Source organism: Talpa occidentalis, unplaced genomic scaffold (assembly GCF_014898055.3).
Source record: "Talpa occidentalis isolate TD23 unplaced genomic scaffold, MPIMG_talOcc4v2.1 talOcc4.12, whole genome shotgun sequence".
Classification (NCBI taxonomy): Eukaryota; Metazoa; Chordata; class Mammalia; order Eulipotyphla; family Talpidae; genus Talpa; species Talpa occidentalis.
Window position 1 is genome coordinate 5,421,560 of NW_023601212.1, and position 18,204 is coordinate 5,439,763.

The 18,204-nt window shown below is 48.9% G+C and overlaps 1 protein-coding gene and 1 non-coding gene across 9 annotated transcripts in view; both read left to right on the plus strand.

Moving 5' to 3' along the window:
* HNRNPM (heterogeneous nuclear ribonucleoprotein M) overlaps window positions 1-18,204 on the plus strand; it is a 263,350-nt gene that overhangs the window by 73,307 nt on the left and 171,839 nt on the right. The gene's annotated exons all lie outside the window — the stretch shown is intronic.
* On the plus strand, window positions 6,070-6,228 carry LOC119242487 (U1 spliceosomal RNA). The gene has a single exon (XR_005124495.2). It is a non-coding gene; the product is annotated as a U1 spliceosomal RNA (small nuclear RNA).

Sequence of the window (18,204 nt, forward strand, 5' to 3'; positions counted from 1 at the left end):
AGGTGCACAGGTGGGCTGGCGAGGAGCGCCAGGCAGGAGCCGGGTCCTCTAGCTCCGGACCTGATTCCCAGGGACCTTGTTGTCTGGACCTGGCGCCCTGAGGATAAGCGGGAGGCCTGGACGAAGCACTGGGGTGGGAGACCAACCAGCTACGGTGAGGGGAAAGGTGCCTCTGGGGTGAGACTCAGGCCCTTCCCTGGAGTGAGGGACAGTGCTGAGGCGGGGTCACGTCTGGGAAACGGGGGACTCATTGGCCCGGGGCTGCACGAGAGGCCAGGGATGCTGACAGGAAGGAGACGCAACGGCGGGGCAGGTTCTGCAGAAGACCCGCTACGACATTGGGAGACCCAGCCTGACATGAAAAGAAGTTTAAGAAAAAAACCCACAGACACTGCGAAACAAATTTCTCTCAACTCCTCATCATTTTCTAGTTCCCGTGTCATTATAAGTAACGAGGACTTAAAATGCTATATTCCTAATACGAATTTTACCAGTCATCTTCATATGGCCCAATGCCAGCTTGAAATGCCGATGGAAGTGCATCTGATTTGTTGGCGAGTCCCATGAGCCCATTTGGACTTCGGAGCTCATCTGGGGTCCTTCAGGGTTTGGGCTCGTGGGTGGTACCAGGTGGTGAGTCGGCCGCCCAGGCCTGCGGGCAGCGCTGCCATCCATGCACTTCATACACAGAGTACAAGTTCACAGATAAAAGATGATGAATGTCCAGCTGGAGGCTAAGTGAAATACATCAAAGAAAGCAGAGATTATCTGATCTCACTGACATGCTTCGGAAACAGCCAGAATCGTGCTTACCAGGATGGAGGGAGGGAAATAAGATATTGGCCAAAGGGTACAAACCTTTGTTACAAGATTAACAACTTGGAGAGTTAGCAGGTATAGTTAGCCATAGACCATGCTACTGTATCATACGCTTGAATTTTGCTAAGAGAGTAGATCAAAAATGTTCTCACAGCAAAAAAAAAAAAAAAAAAAAAGAAAACAAAGTAGTTCTTATTGTGGTAATCTTTTGTCATGTAGCAAATTAATATACTGTATACTTTAAACTTATACATGGTATATGTGTCAATTATATGTATCAACAAAACTGGAAGGGGAGGGGCCTCCCTGATGGGGTTAAGTCGCAACACTATGAAGCTATCTGCAGCCACTGCAGCATGAGTTCGATCCCCAGCCAGGGAGCTACCCACATGGCACAGGAGACCTCTCCTGTCTCCCGGCTGCTCCCCTCAGCAGTGGATTTCGGTAGATCTGCCTGTTCTGCTCCCCACTCTGTCTCTGGGGAATCCTCTTACCCCCCCCCCCCCACTTCTGGTCTGCAGCCCAGCTCTTGTATGCATAAATAAATAAATCTTAAACAACAACAATAAAAAAAACCTGGAAGGGGAAAAAGAAGAAATTTCCAGAAGGCAAGAGCAGGGCATGAAAGCAAGCGCCGGGCAGCTGAGCCCAGAACCCTCGGCTGTGCCGGTCACAAGCATGTCGAACCGGTTCTGCTCCTGCACTTAACATGTGATGAAACAAGAAAGCAGTTTGCCTGAGCGTGCCCAGCTGGGGCACCACCACCTCATAAACTGCTCGAACTGCACCTCGGAGACATGCGCAGGGTTCTGTGGAGCTATTGTGGCTCCAGGCCCTGCAGACACGTTCAGGAAGCCCAGTTTGTTCTGCTCCGTGTGCCTCCTGCCTATCAATTGCCCCCTGGGCACTGATGGAGAGAAGGATGTTGGGGTAACCCAGAAGCTTCGCGCTCCTGTGGCTTCCCCCCAGCACTGCTATGATTAAAGGGAAAGTCTTAACAGTATACGAAAATCTTATTTTCCAAGAAAACACTGAAGGACGCCAAAAATGCTTTCCTTTGGGGAGAGCAGTAGCGGGTTCCAGGCCCTCTCTGACGGCTGGCCTCACGTCAGCCCCCGGCTGGGTCCTGACCCCAGAGGCACCCTGGGCTCCCAGTGCTCTTGTCTTCCTCGGGGAATCTTTTCTTTGGAGCCACTTGGCTTCCTACAGGTGGGGCTGGTCTGGGGTGGGGGTGAGAGGGTTGTCTTTTTGATATTCAACTCACTGTTGGCAAGGCTGGGAGTGGTGACAGCCGTATCCAATCGTGGATCTCCTCTTAGAGGGTGTTGCTCCCTCCAGAAAACCCCGGATCCTGGCTGTGAGTGAGGATATGACAGAGAAGACAGGATGACCGTCCAGCCTCGGCCGCCCGCCCACCCTCGGCCCATCTTCCCTGCACGTGACAGCTAAAGCGTCCTGCGGGAGTGAACAGCTCAGAAAATAGTGGCAATTATACTCAGAGCTGTGTTGGTGTAAAAGGGAATATAATCCAGGCTGGATTTATTGTTACAGGTCTTTTTGATGCACTCTGTTCTTCCGAGTTTAAAAGAAATCAAGTTTCAAGGCCTCCCCGGTGGTGCAGTGGTTGAACGCTGGGTTGCAAAGCTGCCCACAGCCTCTGCAGCGCCGGTTCGATCCCCGGCCGCTCCCCGGCCACCAGAGGAGGGTCCCACATGGCACGCAGACCTCTCCTGGCGCCCGCTGCTCCCCTCAGCAGTGTCCTTCGGTCCTTCTGCCTGCTCTGGCTCTGGTGAATTCTCTCACTCTCCTGTGCTTCTGACTGTACCCAGTGCTTGTATAAATAAACAAACAAACAAACAAACAAACAAATAAATAAATAAATAAATAACTCTTAAAATAAATAAATAAATCTTTAAAAAAAAAAAAAGAAATCAAGTTTCAAGCACCCGCCATGCTCCCGTGCAGGCCAAGCAGGCGCCTTGGAGCCAGCCTGGTGGAGCCTTGGGGACGGCGGCCAGAGGATTCGGGGTCTGCGCCCCCAGGCCTGTGGCTGCACTCGGTCCCCACCAGGGGACCCCGGACCCGCCAGGGGCTCCCAGGGGTGGGTGAATGGACGGGATGATCCAGACTCAGGCTGATCAGCAAGGACGGCAGGAACAGCCTCCACCACTCACTCCTTGGGCAAGAGGTTCCAGAGCACGGGGAGCCGTCCAGCAGCATGATGCTCAGAGTGCCCCCAGACGGTCGCCCCGGAGGCGGTGGTGACCAGCTGGGCCTGCGCCGACCCACAGCAGCAACCTTAGTGCCTGTTGCTCCAGCAATAGCCGAATGGATTTGCTGCTTCCTTTGCAGGGAGCAGTCCCAAGCTCAAAGGAGATGGAGGGGGGAGGGGCGGGGTGCAGGTCACAGGAGACAGAGTTCCCAGTTGCTCTCAAACTAAGGGGTTTTGCTGGGCCGGACACCGGGTGATATGGTTTCTTGGCTGGTCGGTCACCTGGGCGGAGTGTGGGGCGGGGGGGAGGGTCTCTCTTACTATGGATCAGGGTGGCTGAGCCAGGGGACCGAGGAATTCCAGCGCTGGTGTGAATGGGCTCAGGGCCTGGGGACCGCGGGTTTCTGGGAATTCCCACGAGGTTAGCTCAGCTGCCCTGTGTGGCCCTGTGGCAAGGGCCACATCCCTTTTGCCCCTGATGACGACTCCATCTTAGTCTGGTTCCACTGCATGGAAACACAATTTTGTAGCTAAAATAGTTAAAAGATTTGAGACAGGATCCATGGACTGAGAAGCCCTTGTGTGTGCATGTGCGTGGTTCTTGCATAGCAGCGATGGGGTCACAGCTCTATAAATGGTGGTAAGACGACAACAACAACAACGAGTGATCTATCTGGGAATTGAAAAAAATCAGACCTCATACTACACAGGAACCACTTTGGGGTGCACTTAGATATGTGTAAGAAACACATAACTTACTAATGGTGGCCGACGCAGGCTGGTGGATTCCTACTGTTCTCCCCAACGAAGGATCAGCGCAGGAAGAGCCCAGCGCTGATGCAGAGGCTCTGATCACTGGACCGAGGATGCCCCCCGTGGCGTCACCATCTTCCCAAGTGGCTTTGTCCTCAGGGTGTCACGAGGGCTGCTGTGCTTCCAGGCATCACGACCGTGTTGCAGGCAGCGGGGAAGGATCATGTGTAAAGGGATGGGATGAAATAGTTTTCTAAGCTGCAAAACAATAGATTTTCGGGAGCCCTACAATCAATGTCCACTTATCTCTGAGTGAACCACAGAAGTTGCCACGTGGCCACGTCGAGATGGGAGGGATTCTGGGGACATTTATATTTTAAACATATTGCTGTCCCAGACCAAATGGATGTTTAGTGACAGAAAAAGGAAATTGAATTCTTTGCATCTTTCTCACAATCTCTGCAAACAAATTCCAGGGGTGTGGCAGTCAGCCATGAAGATGCACCGCCACCTGCCATCAGCCTCACCTCCCGGCACCCAAGTCCCCTCCTACATTGAATCCAAGGTGACTTCCAAGGTGAAGTCATAAAAGGCATTGCAGTTTCTGCCATGGTTATTTGCAGGGATAGGCAAGTGATTGCTTGGCTAGATAGTAAATATCTGATGCCTGGGTGAGTCACACAATCTTTGTCACAACGACCTGGCTTCTTGTCTTGCAGAAGCAGCCACTCAACACGTGGACAAACGGGCGTGTGTCCCAACAGGTTAACTTATGAAAACGGTAGATTTGACCCACAGGTTAGAGCTGACCACCTCCGGTCTTCTGGACTGTTTGCACTTGATCTTAGCCAAAAGGCCGAGAAGCAGTCTTTCTTCTGGACTGTTTGATCTGGAGGGATCCAGAAGCCAGGGGTGCTATGTCCCGGTCACCCTGGGGAGACACCTGTGTGATGGGGAGCCAGAAGCAGAGGAGACCCCACCAACAGACAGCCTCCTCCCAAATGAGTGCAGTCAAGTCTTCGGACGACCACAGCTCCAAGCAGCACCTAACTGTAAAAACCTCCCAGGGAACCCCTTGCCAGAACCTGCCAGCCAAGTCACTCCTAAACTACTAACCCACAGGAAATTGGGAAGACAAAAAATACTTACAGCTGTTTCCAACCGCTAAGTTGTAGGAAGTCATTTGTCAGGCGACAATAGCTAAGAAATACCAGGTGATCTGAAGAATTAAATATCTGAAAACCAAACTAGGCACATCCATATAAATAGAAGGAAATAAAAGAAAATGGATTTCAATCTGAGATGTCAAAGCTTTCTAAATTGAAGCTCATTGGAGAAATGGGAAGGGAATGTACTGGGATGTGTCTCTTTGAAACTTAAAGAGGTTACATGGATCAATTTCTATTAATATTCTAACCAAGAGATGAAAAAGTCCATAAGCAGGAAAGTCACAAAGATCCTGGTGAAAAGAGCAGATCAAGAGGTGAAGCACCATCGTGAATGCTCAGATACTAACTGCTAATTAACAAGGAGACGTCTTGTTTATTTTAACAGTGACTTTTAAATCACAGAATCTTATTTTGACTTGCTGCTTTCAGCATAAATTGCAACCTTCTGGAGAGCATTTGGCAACGTGTACAAAGAATCATAAAATGTTTGTCTTTTTCAGGCCAGTATTTTCACTTCTGAGAATTCATTCCGAAGAAATACGAGAAGTAGACAAATATTTACACCTACCAATATCACGGTAGCCTTATTTTAGTATTCACTTAGTACAAAGCCTAAGGTGAATAGTTAAGTAAGCTGCCTTATGATAACATGATAAAATCTATTATTTGTCATTTAAAATATTCTTGACGTACTATGGAAAGATTTTTCTAACAATATGCAAAGTATTTTCATATAATGTTCTAGGAAAAAAACTGCCTACAGATAGAACCCGATTTCTTTTTCGAGATTTTTCTAATTAAAATCTTGTTGTCTGCAGAGCAACAGAACACTCATCCATGGCTGGTGGAAATGTAAAATGGTCCAGCCACTGATAACAGTCTAGCAGTTTCTTACAAAAGAAAACAGACTCTTACCATCTTGCCCAGCAATCACATGGCCTCATAATCACTCAATGGAGTGGAAATCTATGTCCACACTAAAACCTGCACATGGCTGTTTATAGCCTTACTCATAATTGCCAAAACTTGGTAGCAACCAAGACATCCTTCAGTAAGTGAGTGAATAAACAGACTGGGGTACATCCGGAGTATTATTCAGCTCTGAAAAAGGAATGCACATTGACCAGGCTGGGGAGATCCCTTCATCATAAAGGTCTCCCAGGCTGATGCTGACCCATTGCACTTTGGATGTGCTGATCCCTGCAATTTCCCCAGATGTGAGAAATTCAGCTGCATGATTTGTGATAGTGGGGACTGTGTGCGAATTTTCTCCTGTTAAAAAAAGGGGTGGATGGCAGAAGAAATGGCCTCTCAAGTCATGCACCAAAGCGGAAGAAATTTACATACTTATCACCAAGTGCAAGGAGCCAGTCTGAAAGGGCTGTGTACTGTGTGGTTCCAAGCATATGTCTGGAAAAGGCAAAACTGGGGAGATAGTAAAAGGATCAGGGCTGGTAGGTAGAGAGGAATGGATCGGAGGAGCACGAAGGGTTTTAGGGCAGTGAAACTACTTTGTATGATACTGTAATGGTGGATGCACATCATAATATATTTGTCTAAACCCACAGAATGTACAAAAACAAGTGTTATCTCTAGTGTCAACTACAGGTGTTGGGTGACAATGATATGATATGCCAGCGTGAGTTCACTGATTATAAGAAAGCTGCCGCTCTGGTTCTTTCCTGTAGTGAGGGGAGGCTGTGCATGTGGGGGCAGAAGAGAAAATGAACAAATAACTCTCAACACCATTTCTATATCAACATAAATATATCTCAGAAACATACTGCTGAGTGAAACAAAAGTTATGTAACAATAGTACAGTGTGACGCTATATAAATTAAAAACACACCCAGTATCACTATTTGTTGTCCATGAAAGCATCTCTGCCTGTGAAAGAAGATATAGATTAGGAAGTGGTTGTCCCTATGGGGAATGCAATGATTTTGTGTGGGTCCTTGTCCTTCAACTGTGTCCCCCTGCAGTGGCTGGAGAGATCAGGTCGCTACAAATTGGCAGCCACTGGAGTCTGGGGGCCAGAGTGGAGTGTGACCTGATGGTCAATGTAACCAGGGAGTGTCCATTTAATAGAAGTGACCAGAGGGGCCAGAGAAACTAGAGTAAAGGTGTCTCTGGTGTTACCATATAACAACTTATATAAAGAGTGCTTACAAATAAAGAAGAAAAAGGCAGAAAACCCAAAGGAAAAAATGGGCCTTCTACAAAAGGCAATCTCCATATGACCAATAAATGAAAAGATGCTTGACATGATGAGTCATTGGGGAAAGGCAAACTAACATCAAAATGACACTCCACACCCACTAAAATAGTTAATGTGAGAAAGACAATACCAAGCAACGCTTCAACGTTGCTGATGGGAGTACAAATGGCACAACAGCTTTGGAAAATTGACAATGTTCATAAAGCCTAAATAAGCACACTATGACTCACCAATCTGTTCAAGGAATAAAGGCAGAGTAAATTGTACTCACATTCATCCAAAGAAACCTACAAAAATATTCTACCACCTCTGCTAGAAACAACCCCAAACTGGAAACAATCTAAATGCCCAGCAAAAGGATGAGTCAATCAATTGTGATGACTTTACACAATGGAATATTATATAGCAGTGAATATCAACCAGAGGGGATGTTTGCCCCGAGGGCACATTTGGCAATGTTTAGGAACATTTTGTGTTGTCACACTCGGAGGGGTTGCTGCCATCATCTTGTGGATACAGGCCTGGGTTGCTGCTCAACATCCTACGATGCATGAGACACACAAAGAATTATTCAGCTTCAAATGTCAACAGTGGTTGAGAAACCCTGCTAGACAACAACAATGAACAAGGACTGCAACCTGGAGCAACTCGGATGAGACTCACCAGCAGAGTCAAGCCAGACCTGACAAGCTGCGCAAGACAAGCCAGACCTGAAGAGGACGCGTGACTTCTTCCTTTTGTATCAAGTCCAAATGCCAGGCAAAACGAGTCTGTGTTATTCAAGGTCAAATTGGGGGTTACCCTGGTGGGGTGACCAGAGAGAGGCACAGTGGAGGCTTCTAGGGGCTGGTAATGCTGTCTTTGAGGTGATGACACAAGCAGGTACTGAACTCGTGAATCTTCTGTGTGCATGCTGTATTTGAATAAAAGGTCCTAAAGTTTAAAAACTCTCCCTCTTCCTTGCACGCCTCCACTCGATTCAGGCCTTATCATCTCTGCATTACTTTCCTCCTCTGTGCAGCCTGTTCTCCAGACAGCAGGAGGGGCAACTAAGATCATGGCCTTCCCTCCTCTAAATTCTTCCATAGCTCCCTATTGCCTCCAAGTTTAAGTTCAAGACTTTCTTGGTACCAACCAACCCTGCATTTTTGTGCAGTCTCATTTCTACCTATACCCTCTAGTCCCTGAACCATCAAATTAACTTTCAGTCCAGAATAGGCAGCTTCAGACCCCCAGGCCTTTGCACCTATTGTTGTTTTGCCCAGGTATCTGACTTCTCCTGACACATCCTTGCCTTCTGATGTTCAACCTGTGCCCATTCCAGGAAAGCTCCCTTTCTCTCAGACCCTTCTCTTTGCCTCTGTGTGTGTGTATGCACACACACATATGTGCGCGCGCACACACACACACACACACACACACGTCTTCACCAAGTGCTTAGATACTCACCCCAGGTCCTTTTTTACAGAAAGGACCCCAACATCGGAGTCACCCCAGAGGTCTTCTGAGTTAGGGAGAATAGAAATACTTCAGGCTTCCACCCAAAGACTAGCCCTCCTCTGTCCATCTAGCCAGGGAGGGCAGGGCGGGCACCCTAAGGTCCTAAGCTTGAAACAGTAATGCTCTCTTTCCCTTCAGCTCCTGCCTACATCTCCACCCTCTTCCCTGCTCTGCCTGTCCAGACTTCAGTTCTGCCCATTTCCAGGGGACTCCCCCAGTCCAACACGAACACCTGTGGACCCGCGTACACACACCTACAGCTGTACAAGGGGGTGTGGGTTGGGGAGGTTCCAGGGAGGCAGTTAGGTCAGCTGCTCCTCACACCCCAGTGCTCCTGCAGAGCTCCAAGAGATTCTGCCAGGCCTGCCTCCAGCTGCCCTTCTCCATGCCCCAACCTCGCAGCCCATATCCTCACCAGACAGATACCAGGCAGGTTCCACTCACGTCACTAAGTCTGACCCCCCACCGAGTCACTGCCAGGGTCACAGAGACACAGCACCCAGGGCTCCCGCCCCAGCTCAGCAGCAACAGGCTGTGCGGCCTCGGGCCAGTGCCCTGAGCTCTCTGTCCTTCACCTGCCTCCTCTGGAGAAGAAGAACAAGAGTATCCACCTTGCAGTGCTGTTGGGGGATTAGGTGAGTTCATTTAAAATTGTGTCGGCCATGTTGTAGAACTTCCGTCATGAAGCTGGAGAATGATCGAAAATCTGAGTGTGCAAAAACAGCATAGACTTCAATGGCCAAATCAGAATCAGAAAAAGCAGATAAAATATTTTTACCGTTAAAAGAAAAAAGAAATGCAGGGGCCTCCCCGGGGGCACAGCGGGTTGAGCGCAGCGCTTTGAATCTGTCCGCAGCCTCTGAAGCAAGAGTTCCATCCCTGACCGGCCAGGGAGATTCCCACATGGCGCAGCAGACCTCTCCTGCCTCACCCGCTGCTCCCCTCAGCAGTGGATTTCAGTGGATCCGCCTGTTCTGCTCCTTACTCTGTCTCTGATGAATCCTCTCACCCCCCCCCCAAGTCTGGCCTGTACCCCAGTTTCTGTATGCATAAATAAATAAAAATAAATGTACAAAACCAGAATGATATCTTATAAATATTTTTGCATCATCTTTCAATTTAAAATAATAAAAATAAAGTAGGGTGTGCCACATAAGTGCCCTGTGACAATGTGTAGCTAGTTATTTTTTAACAGGCCAGAAGCCAAGGACATGCCTTGCAGTTGGTAAGTGGGCAGTAAATGCTGTTTTATCCTCCCAGTTCCTCCTCTCCGACTGTCCCCACAGGGGACCTGTCCCAGGCTGATTTAGAGGCCAAGCTCAAGGTCTCAACTGATACTTCAACTACTTTCCTGCAGCTGTATCTGCCCAGTGAAGATGCTTAATGGCCTCCCTGCCTTGATGCCCAAGGAGCCTTGGGGAGGCCAGCGCTAGCCAGGTGGCCCCCTTGCAGTCGCCTGCCCCCCACTCCCTCCTCCTGCCTCACCCATGCAGACCTCTTGCCCTTCCTCCGCATGTCTCCCCTTGGCCAACACCAGGGGGAACACAGCTCCAGCTCAGACAGGCCAACAGTGCTCCTACCATGGAGCTCTGAACCATGTCCAATCCAGCACCTTCTCTCCAAATCTGCTGTCGTCCTGTGCCTCTCCCTATCAGGGACACCCATGCCACCCGCCAGAGACAGAAGTCGCGCCAGGTGCATGCTCGAGGCCTAGCTTGTCGTCTCCTCTCTGCCACCCTAGCAGCCCCTGGACACCCTCATCGCAGAAACCAGATGGCCATTCGCTCTGCTCTGTTCTGTTCTATGCTGTGGCCAGTGTCCCTGGTGTTGCAAAGCAGAGCGTTCTGAGCTTCCCTGCTGGCTCCATGACGTCTGGGGCCCCGAGGCTAAGCAGACAGTCTCCCTCGGTCTGTTCCCCTCAGGTCACACCATGCTTTGGTTTCAACAGAGTCCCCTCTCCCCCAACTGCCCACATTCCTGCCCACCTACCCCTTCAGCTAAGGCATGTTCCCTCCTGAGGAAGGTCAGTCTGATCTCTTACCCACATCCTGAAAGTCTTGTCCTCGCCCTCCCGTCACACACCCACCTCATGACCTGGATCTATGAAGCAGCTTCCTCATTAGCTACAACTCGGGCCCAGCGAAAAGCATCTCCAATTAAATCAGGCACCAAAATTCCAGAGCAGGGAACAAAAAGCCTCGGAGTCCCCCCACTACCCTTAGCACCCACAGCCGCGGTGCTATCGAACTTGGCTCCTGGAGGAGGTGAGGAGACCGCTCTAGTTGACATTTTTATTACGGTGGGTGAGGCCGAACACAGGTTCCTTCTTTCAAAGCTGCATGTCTGTTCTTTTCAGGAAAACTTTTTTCAGTCCTCAGACTTTTACTTACTTATAGGATGTCTTTTTTATAGGTATAGCGAAATATCTGCAGAAATTCTTTTTAATATTAAGGGAGTTACTTATTCTATGATTCTATTCTATGATCTGCCCTAACTGCGTCTTTTGCAAAAAAAAAAAAAGTACCAGCGATGACCACTTCATCCTACCTTACAGTTAACAAGACCTGGTTATAATTGAAACTGCAGGCTCATCCTCGAAACAAACAAAAATTAATGTGACTGGGGAATCAGGTTGGTGGGAAACAGACATAGATACACAGAGACAATAAGACCATAAAATGCTTGGAGGGTATTGTGGGTTGAATTGTTCCCCAAAAAGATAGGGTGGGGTTCTCACCCCCAGTATCTATGAATATGACTTGGCCTGCAAATAATGTCTTTGCAGATGTCAGTGAGCTCAAATGAGGTCACACTCGAGTATGGTGGTGACTGAATCCAGTGACCTGTGATCTTAGAGAAACGTGGGCCCAGAGAAACTGACATGGGAAGAGAGTCAGTTGTGTGGAGACAAGGGAAGGCATCTGAGTGGGGCATCTACAACCGAGGATCTCCAGCAGCCCCCAGAAGCTAGAAATGGCAAGGAAAGGCTCTTCTCCAGATCCATTGGGGAAAGGCCAGCCTTGTCCAGACTTTGCAGAATTGTGAAAGAATACATTCCTTTGCTCAAGGCAATCATTTTGTGGGGTTCGTTACAGTGACCTCAGGAAGCCATCATAGGTCTCAGTCAGGCTGACTCATTTGATGTTCAGGTCACTGTCCCGGGAAGCCCACGTACCTTCACCAATGAGCTCTTTCTCCATGTTTGTTAATTTCTCGGACTGACCATCAGCCCTTCCTTTGTCAATGACCTCCCTGGGTTTTGACCCCTCTCCACAGCCACTTACTTCCACCACATGACACTGTGCCAAGTTGAAAGAATTGCGTTATCCTATCATTTTGTAATCAATGAACATTGTGTTAACATTGTTTTGTGGAATGTTTATAACATCCCACAGCCAGCAAACATCTGATCCAAATTTAAAAAGTCGTGTTTCATGGATGCAACTTGGCTGGAAGGACCTCAAGGCTTGGGTGAGGACGATTTCCAAAGTTGTCAACTTAGCAGTAAGCAGTTTCCATGTCGTAACAACTCCAGCATCCTTCCACACCTCAAAATTACCCTCCTTGCATGTGACAGCCCTAATCTTGCCAAAGAGATCCATTTCTAAAAGATGGGTGACACAATGAATGCTATTGGAACAACTGGGAGAGTAAAATTGGATCCCTACCTCACACTTTATCTTGACACCAATCCCTGATGGATGACAGTTTCACATGTAGAAAGTGAAATCATGAAAGTCCTAGGGAAAAAATTATTTATGGACTTAACTTGTGTTACACTGGATTATTTATGATAGAGTTAGGGATGGAGGATTAAGAGGGTTTTTCTTTGTAAATATTAACTTTCAAAATGTAAAATTAGGGAATGTTATTAAGTAAGGACTCTGTTTTATCTCTGAAGAGCTGAGTTAATACAGACCCAAAGTAGGTGGCATAGCAAGAATAAAGAAGTAATTACAGAAAATTTTCAAAGGAATAAAAAGCCAAAGTTCTCTGTTCTGAAAAATAAATAAATAAATAAATAAATATGCTTTTAACATTGAAAGAAAATGTCAGTTGTCTAAAAAGACAGCCCACTGAATGGTACAAAATACTTGCACATTACATGACAGCCAAGGTTCTAATATCCAAAATGTATAAACAAACATAGGGTTTAACAATTAAAAAAATCAACACTACAACTAATAAATGGCAGCAGATATTGTGGTGGTCTGATATTGGGGTGTGAACAGACAATTCACCAAAGAGGATATCACAGAGGCTAACACACACATGAGAAAATGTTCATCATCACTTCCAAGAAGAGAGATGCCGGTCGGGCTCCTTGGTGGCGCAAGGGATAATGCAGCACTATCAATGCAAGATCAACAGCCACTGCAGTACAAGTTCGCTCCCCGACCAGGGAGGTGACCCTACTCCCCACTCTGTCTCTGGTGAATCCTCTTACCCCCTGCACCTCTGGCCTACACCCCAGTTCTTGTAATCATAAATAAATAAAAATAAATCTTAAAAAAAAAAAAAGGAAAGAGATGCAGGTCAAAGCCATAATGATCTACTGTCTCACCTCTGGGAGACCCAGCAGCAAGTGCTGGAGCAGATGCAGAGAAACAGGAGCCTGTTCTGTCTTGGTGGGGGTGGAAACAGTGCAGCCATTTTGAAAAGCCATCCGGATGCACCTTAAACAAATGGAAGTACTGTTTGACCCCACCGTCCCACGCTCAGGCATCTCTCTGAAGAACATGAAACCATCTACTCAAAAAATGACGTGCTCTGCAATGTCTACTGCGGCATTATTGATACTAGCTAGGACATGAAAACAACCTAAGTGCCCTGTGATAGAGGATTGGATCAAGAAGATATGGTATATCCAGGAAATATTATTCAGCAATAAGTGGAAGACGACACATTGCCATTTACAGCAAAATGGAAGGAGTTGGAGGGAATGATGCATAGAAAGCAAGTCAGGATGACAAAGGCAAATCCTGGGCATTTACAAAGCAGACAGTCAGGCGACGCAAAATATAAAAACCAGCTGACACTCATAAACAAAGTAGGTTTCTTTCTTCTTCTTTTTTTATTTTCTTACACCATGGGTCATCTTCCTGCAGTTTTTATTCCCCTTAGGTGTGACCCTCCCACCAATAACCTACCCACGAACATCCTTGCTCCCAGTGTCTCCCTCCCTGCCCCGGCTACACCTGCTCTGCCCTTGCTGCAAGACATGGCTCTAGATCAATCGTGGACCCAGGGGCCTTGTCCTTTTCCTGGGCAATGATCTGGGCTCCTGTTCCGCAGCAGACCACGCTGCTAGGATCCCCAGGAGAGCTGGAGGCAGGCAGCAGGGCAGAGCCGTCCAGGAACCTCTTGGGCAGGGGTGAGGCGTGGTTCTCGGACTCCTGGGTTTTGGAGCCTCCTGTGGCATGGGAGACTGAATGACCCATTTTCTCCAGACCCCTGTGGTCTCTGGGTTCCCTGCGTCCTCATTCACTCTGACTGTCCCATCTACTCCGGTGACTGTCCCAGGCTGCTGCTTCTGAGTCTTACAATTCTGCGCTGGGGACCCGGCTCCCGGCTGTTGTAGGTGGCTGGTGAAGTTCCCATTGGGGACAGACACCAGCAGGGGGTCGGTCCAGCTCCTCTTATCTCCTTCTGTGGTTTCCAGCCCTGCCCCAGGTGCCCAGTCACCCTCTAATGTCCTCCTCCCGCAGTTGGAAAAGGAGGGAGCCTCTAAAGTGAGGTTTCTGGTGGGGGGGGAGGGGAGGAGGGAGGAAGAAGGGTTAGGGGGTATAGGAGATGGTGGGGGGGAATATTAAAATTAAGTAATTCTTTGAAAAATAAAATAATAACTTGAGAGTGGGTAATATCGTTCTAAGAAAAAACAAATTAAACCTAAAGATCAACAAGTTCATCTTCAAAAAAATCCAAACAGATCCAAGGGGAAGAAATATTATCAACAAGGTGTAACACAACACAGTGGGGGCGAGGGGAACACTGCAGTGAATCATCGAGTGAGTAACCTCCTTGATGTTAAAAAGAACTCCTGTGTACAGTTCACCATAATTACAAAAAAGGTAACCAATAAGGAAGTATAACTCTCAGTGCTGAAAAAAGTTTTCATGAAAAGAACAGACATGCAGCTTTGAAAGAAAGAACTTATGTTCAGCCTCACCCAAAGTAATAAAAATGTAAATTAAAAACCTCTTTTTCACCTCTCTGATTAGCCAAGTTTGATAGCACCTCGGCTGTGGGTGCTGAGGGTGGTGGGGAGCCCCAGGGCAGGGCTGTCAGAGCTCTGTCTGCACACAAGCTTTGACTAGCTGTTCTACTTCTAGGAATTTATGGAGATCTTCTTGCCCTGGCTTCAAGTCACCACTGTGCCAGGTTACCCATCACGATTAGATTAGAATAAGCTTCTTGTCCATCAATAAGAGACTCGCTCCCTTTACAAGAACAAGGTGGTGGGCCTCCCTGGTGGCACAAGGGGTTAAGCACCACACTATGAAGCAATCTGCAGTCTCTGCAGCACATTTCGATCCCCACCAGGGAGAAACCCACTTGGCGAGGCAGACCTCTCCTGGCTCTCCCGCTGCTCCCCTCAGCAGTGTATTTCGTCAGTCTGCCTGTTCTGTTCCCCACTCTGTCTCTGGTGGATCCTCTCAGCCCCACATCTCTGGCCTGTACCCCAGCTCTTATATGTATAAATAAATAAATCTTAAAAAAAAAAAAAAAAGAACAAGGTGGTGGCAGTCTGCAGGCTCTGACTGTATTAAAAGCCCTAGATTTGAACACTATAAGTTGGGGGACTGGATGGCATGTGAGTTATGTCTCAAAAAAAATGGGGGCCTCCCTGGTGGCAGAAGGGGTTAAGTCTCAGTGCTGTCAAGCTATCCACTGCCACTGCAGCATGAGTTCAATCCCTGGCCAGGGAGCTGACCCACATGGCACAGCAGATCTCTCCTGTCTCCCTGCTGCTCCCCTCAGCAGTGTATTTCAGTAGATCTGCCTGTCCTGCTCCCCACTCTGTCTTTGGTGAATCGTCCCCCCATACAAACACCTCTGGCCTGCACCCTAGGTCTTGTATGCATAAATAAATAAATCTTTTAAAAAATGGTAAAGAATCTATGTAATGATAATAAAGAATTTCCAAGAATATTAAGTTAAAAAACGAGTTTCAGGGCCTTCCTGGTGGCGCAGCGGTTGAGCGCTGGGTTGCGAAGCTGCCCGCAGCCTCTGCAGCGCCGGTTCGATCCCCGGCTGCTCCCCGGCCAACGGAGGAGGGTCCCACATGGCGCACAGACCTCTCCTGCCGCCTGCTGCTCCCCTCAGCAGTGTCCTTCGGTCCTTCTGCCTGCTCTGCTCCCTGCTCTGGCTCTGGTGAATCCTTTCACCCTCCCGCGCTTCTGACTGTACCCACTGCTTGTATAAATAAATAAATAAATAGAGTAATCTTTAAAAAAAAAACAAACGAGTTTCAGTTTTCTCAAAAAGTTAAGCATGGACTTTCCATATGACCCAACGATTCAACTCACAGCCTGTCCCCAAAAGAACTGGAAGCAGGGACGCACTGTACCGTCGCCCACATTCACGCCAGCTCCGTGGTCGGAAAGACCGAGTGTCCATCAACAGGTGAATAAACAAAAGAGATGTTATGCTGCTGTAAAAAGAACAAGGTTCTGATACCTGCTACCACACAGTGGGCCCTTGAGGCCTGCTAAGTGAGGGGAGCCAGGCTCTAAAGCAACAACACTGCGAGGCTCCGCCTCTAGAGGGCAAGTGCTTATTGGGGAGTGGGGCGGTAGGGGGTGGTAGTGTTTTAATGGAGAGTTTCGGTTTGGGGAGGTAAAAAGGTTCTGGAGCTGGGTGGTGGGGGTGGGAGGTCAAGGGTTGACACACTAAATGCCACCTAGCTGCACTCAGAATTGGGGGTTTTACTTTAAGCGTGGTGTGCCTCGACTTAGAGACCGGTGCAGGAGAATTTGTAAGGTGCAATGTTTCTAAAAACGGAAAAGGGAAGAAAAAGAAGGTGCACATTATGCAAAGACTGTTTCAGGAAGTCGATGTCGAATGACCGCGGGCACCTCTGGCCGTGCAGCGAAGGAGACTTAACGGCCTGGTCAACCTCTGCAGCCCTTGGGGATTACGTATTAACTGCTCCAAAGGAAAAACACCTCATGCAAATCAGAGACTGGCATCTCTTATTTTAAAAAGCCCTTTAAGATTGGGCTCCCCAAGTTCTTCCTCATCAAACCGGGGTGCAGAGATACTGGCTGTGCTGTTGCGGGGCTCCCATCCAAGGCCCCTCACTCCCTGGAAGGGTCACAGCCAGCACAGCTGGCCCCGTCCTGTGCCCAGCACACCAGATGTGGCCACGGTACCCCTGGGACCAGGCTTCTATATTTGCTGAATCTCACAGACTTTTGGGCACTCAGGCAAGGATGGAGAAAAATAAGTTTCCCAGACACCCTTCGGGGTACTGGGTAGGAAGCAGGAATCCCTGAGCCTGGACTTCCTGTGGTCAAGGAGGGCAGGGGTGGGTGGAAAGTGTTGGCGCACAACAGGTGTGGGGCCTTTCCCATCATGCACTTCTCACCGGCAAGGGGCCAGGCCAGCTCTGACCTCCAGAGGACAGAGGCGGAAGGTTAAGGACAGAGCTTGCCTGGGCACAGGGGGTGGACATTGAGAATGAGTCTGGTCTGATCCGTCAGGAGGTGAGGGGTGAGGCCCTCTGCAGCCCCATGCTGGAGCTTCCACCCACCTCCCGAAGGGAGAGAAAACAGCGGCTGTCAGAGAAGTTGGGCCCGGGCGCCGCCTCCTGCGGCCTTGGTGGTGAGCGTCAGCATCTGTGAAATGGGAGCTTTGCAAGCGCTGGCTTCACGGGACATGGGCATCTCTGCAGCGCCCTCAGCAAAGCCCTGGCACCAATTGGGTCGGGTCATGGGTTTCCCCACCCGTTGCTGGGGAGCTTCAGGCCGGCTGGCCAGCATGGCCTGGCTTAAACCGGTTAGCCTGGGATTGCAGGGGGGGCCACAGGGGAGAGGGAGGGACTGGGCAGCAGCACTTGCTCTGGGCAGTGAGGACTCCGAGGCACAAAGCAAGGCGGGCACTGGGGAGGAGGAGGCCATGTGTGTCCGTGCTCAGATGCACCGACGGACACCCCCAGAAACTCAGATAGACTGACAGGCAGAGTACCCCCAGACACAGACAGACACACAGAAGCCCCCACAGATAGACACACAGAAGCACACCTAGAGACACACCCAGACAGGCATACAGACAGACAGATATCACATAGACAGACAGACTCGCCCAGACAGACACACCTAGCAGGCCCTCTTTTTGAGCCTTTCTCTGATAAAGTTCATGTCTTCCCTAGTGTCTCTCTTCTCTGCCCTAGATAACCATTTATGAGGCGCTGGCTGTGTACCTGACCTCAGATGTTAGGGTCACAGGGGATCAAAACAGACTCCCCTGCTCAAGTGGGACAGGGGGTGGGGGCGCTGTCTGTGAACAGGATACCCACTCCAGACACCCAC